General features: G+C 55.1%; 1 long non-coding RNA gene across 1 annotated transcript; it reads left to right on the top strand.

Annotated features, from left to right (window-relative positions):
* The first annotated feature begins 587 nt into the window (after positions 1-587).
* Positions 588-3,759, top strand: LOC107307353. Its single transcript, XR_001552385.2, has 3 exons — positions 588-623; positions 2,672-2,826; positions 3,582-3,759. It is a non-coding gene; the product is annotated as an uncharacterized LOC107307353 (long non-coding RNA).
* Positions 3,760-4,261: the final 502 nt, after the last annotated feature.

Here is a 4,261-nt window from a genome sequence, read left to right as displayed (position 1 = left end):
ACTCGCTGGATGCACCACTGACCGCTGGAACCTGGCGTCCGCCTTAGTAGCCGTGAGCTAACAGATCTAGACTCCTCGCGGCGTCTGACCATTGACCAATGCCTCAGAGTCCTGCTGTCAGACGAGGTATCGTGCGAACGGTCGCCTTCTGAATGAAGCGCGCTCATCACTTAGAATGGTTGGGGTTCGGTAAGACATGCGCTCATTTCGACCGTAGACGTTGACCGGTCTATATCTATGCGATATTGTTTTAACGTTGGTGTATAGGTCATGCGAGGAGAATCCGTAGGTTGGCTGTGTGTGTGTAAATATGGAGTGTGGTAAAAAGAGATCGGGCTCAGGGGCACGTTTTATCTCTGTACTCCAGGGTTTTAAATCCGTCATAATTTCACTACATACAGATGCACTGACATGGTCGATATATGGAGTTAATGACTCAACTTTCATGGGTGGTCGTGGATGAGGGTCAATATGGGAGCGGGGTCACTGACCCCCCTTCCCCCCCCCCCAATTTAGTGGGACTGGTTTCGCGGTCGAAGGCAGCTCCGTCAGACTGGCTCAGTCCATTATTATATGCGGGCGGTGTTGGTGGGGCGCGGGCGGGCTGGGGTGGCTGTCAGACAGTCAAGGGAAGAGAGCCCCCAACCCCAATAATTACAACATCCGCTCATAACTTATCAGACCCCCCCGTCATCTACTCCCCCAGTGTCGCCCCTCATTATTGCCCCTGATGGTACCCCATTATCCCCAATATACCCCAGGTATACCCCGGACTATACCCCCCAGGCGTATCACCGCGCCAGCACTTATCTGGGCTACCGCAAATTACTGAATAGCACCCCAACGATCAACTCACACGCCGCCTGTATAGCCGTATACCTCCGCGCCTCCCCATTAGCTCCCCCTCGGCATAATCTCATGTTGACCCCAGCCATATAAACCCCCTATATTGACCTCCCCAGAATCCCCTACCCCCCATAACCCCCATATCACCCCCCAATTATAACCCCTCAATATAACCCCCATATACCCCATAATAACCCCAATACCCCCATATATCTCCATATACCCCGTATACCCCCCTAAGCCCCCCAACTATACGCCCCCATTGATACCCCACGGACTCTAGGTGGCTGATACACTCGCCCATATACCCCACAGGATGTGCTCTTCAGCTCCAATATCCATATACCCCCATACCATCCCCCCCAATAATAACCCCTACTATCTCCACCAGGATTATGACCGCACCATGTCATACCCCCGCATAAGGCCACCCACGACGTTCCTCACCCCCAATTACACCTCAATATACCCCCACTACGCCCATTACCCCCAGTATCGTATCCGTCATGTATCTTTAACCCCCATATACCCATATACCCCCATATATCCCTATTGTACCCACTCCATCCCCCAATTACCCAATTACCCCCCCATTTACCCCCCATTATCCCAATTACCCCCCCATTACCCCCCCATTATCTCCCCAATTACCCCCCCATTACCCCCCAATTATTATCCCCCCAATCGCCCATTACACCCCCCCCAAAGGTACCCCATGCCCCAAATTACCCCCATTACCCCCTCCCCAGTATACCACATTTACCCCCTCAATCCCCCTTATCCCCCATTACCCCCCCTGATTAACCCCCCTAACCCCCCCCCATTATCCCATTTACCCCCCCAAATCCCCCTTCATTTCCCCCCAATTACCCCCACCAAGTCAGCCCCTTAACTCCCCCATATACCCCCATATTTATACCCGCCATATCAGTATCACAGCCCAATCCCCCCCCTACTCTCCCCAGTATACCCCGTGCCCACTCGTATACCCCCATAGTACAATCACCCTTCATATACCCCAAATATACACTTCGAGTGAATACCCTCCTCTCGATCGCCCATCAAACCCCCATAATACCCCTATGGATAATTACCACGCGAGGTTTATTAGCTGACCACTACCCCCATGTCAGATGCCCCCCTCTCATATACCCTATACCCCCATATCATCATGATATCCCCTATATACCCAATTACCCCCATATACCCCCACTATACCCCAGATTATACCCCCCATATACCCCCAAGTATACCCCTCATATACCCCCATATACCCCATATACACCCAATTATACGACCATTATACCCCCATATACCCCCCCATATGAACCCTCATATACCCCTATATCTCCAATATACCCCCGTTACCTTAACGTTACTCCACTCGGAGTACTGTAAACTCTTACTGCCGCGCTAAGCCCCCATATATCCCCATAATACACCCTATATAGCCCCAGCATTGCGAATCTATATAACCGCCCTTCACTTAACTTACCAATGATTACCTCACACGACACTATCCCATCGGGATACCCCCAATACCCGCGGACAAAGTATACCCCCACAACAACAGCACCGCCCAACTCCACTACTAACTACACACGAAAATAACCTCACCCCCCAGACATATACCCCACAACATATAACAACCCCCTAAATCTAAAACAATATACCCCCATATACCCGTTATACCCCCCTAGCCCTCCATAGACCTCCCATATACCCCCATCAGTCAGCTTTAACTTACCTCCACCTGCTAACCATTTACCTCTCCCCTTACCCCATAAACCCCTATAAACCCCCATTACCCCTAATTACCCCCCAGGTTCGGCCGCAAGGCGTTGTTGCTGTGGTCCTATTTCCAGCTGGGGGTCCTGGGCACCTGCACGGCCTTCGCCCCCAATTACGGCTCGTACTGCGCCTTCAGATTCGGGGGGGGGATGGCGCTGTCCGGGTTCGGGCTCAGCATCGCGTGTCTGGGTGAGGAGGGGGATTTATTTGGGGTTTATGGGGGGATTTGGGGGGTTATGGGGGGATTTGGGGGGGTTATGGGGGGGGTTATGGAGCCAAGATGGCGGCCATGTCTGGTATCCACTTGCTAGGCCCAACATGGCGGCCATGGTTGCCATGGAGACAAGACGGCGGCCATCTTGGAGCCAAGATGGCGGCCATGTCTGGTATCCACTTGCTAGGCCCAAGATGGCAGCCATGTCTGGTATCCACTTACTAGGCCCAACATGGCCGCCCCTTATCACGGACCCCCACCCACTTATTCCCCCCCATGTTGTCAGTGGTGGAGTGGATCCCCACTGTGGCCATGGGGGCAACATGGCAGCCATAGGAACAACATGGCAGCCATCTTGGAGCCAAGATGGCAGCCATGTCTGGTATCCACTTGCTAGGCCCAACATGGCGGCCATGGTTGCCATGGAGACAAGACAGCAGCCATGATGGTGGCCATGTCTGGTATCCACTTGCTAGGCCCAAGATGGCGGCCATGTTTGGTATCTACTTACTAGGCCCAACATGGCGGCCATGTTTGCCATGGAGACAAGACGGCAGCCATGATGGCGGCCATGTCTGGTATCTACTTACTAGGCCCAAGATGGCGGCCATGTTTGGTATCTATTTACTAGGCCCAAGATGGCGGCCATGTCTGGTATCTACCTACTAGGCCCAACATGGCCGCCCCTTATCACGGACCCCCACCCACTTATTCCCCCCCATGTTGTCAGTGGTGGAGTGGATCCCCACCCCGTACCGCGCCATCACGGTGGCCATCACGGGCTTCTCCTACACGCTGGGTCAGATCCTGTTGGCCGCCATCGCTTACGCCGTCCCCCATTGGAGGTGGCTGCAGCTCAGCGTCTCCCTGCCGTTCTTTGGCTTCTTCCTCTTCTCATGGTAAATAGGGGGGGGGTCTCCTATGGGGGGGGAAAGGGGAGGGGGGGGGAATAGTGAGCGCCCCCCTGCCCTACATGGCGGGGGGGGTGGGAGGGAGAGAAAGGGGATTGGAACGGGGGGGAAGGCGGCTAAAAGGGGGGGGGGGATGGAAGGTGGGTGGGCATGGGGATGAGGATGTGAGTGGGGGGAGGGGGGGAATTATAGGGAAGGATGGGGGGGGGGAGGGGATGGGGGGTGACGGGCTTAAATGGGGGGGCGGAATATTGGGAAAGGGGGGGGATAAAGTCGGGGGGGGGGGCTGGGGGGATGGGCATGGGGGGGCTTAAAAAGTGGGGGGGAGGGGATGAGATGGGACGGCGGAAGGAGGCGGAATGGGGGGGGAGGGGGATGGAGGGGAAGGGGGTTAAATGGGGAGGGAGATAGGGGGAAGATGGGGGGAGGGGGACAGGGGGGAGGGGCTTAAAATGGGGGGGGGGATGGGATGGGGGGGGTTTAAAGTGGGGAATGGGAT

The sequence above is a fragment of the Coturnix japonica genome, unplaced genomic scaffold (assembly GCF_001577835.2).
Source record: "Coturnix japonica isolate 7356 unplaced genomic scaffold, Coturnix japonica 2.1 chrUnrandom558, whole genome shotgun sequence".
In the NCBI taxonomy this organism is placed as follows: Eukaryota; Metazoa; Chordata; class Aves; order Galliformes; family Phasianidae; genus Coturnix; species Coturnix japonica.
The sequence above is the reverse complement of the archived record's forward strand: the minus strand, read 5'-3'. Positions and strand labels throughout refer to the sequence as shown.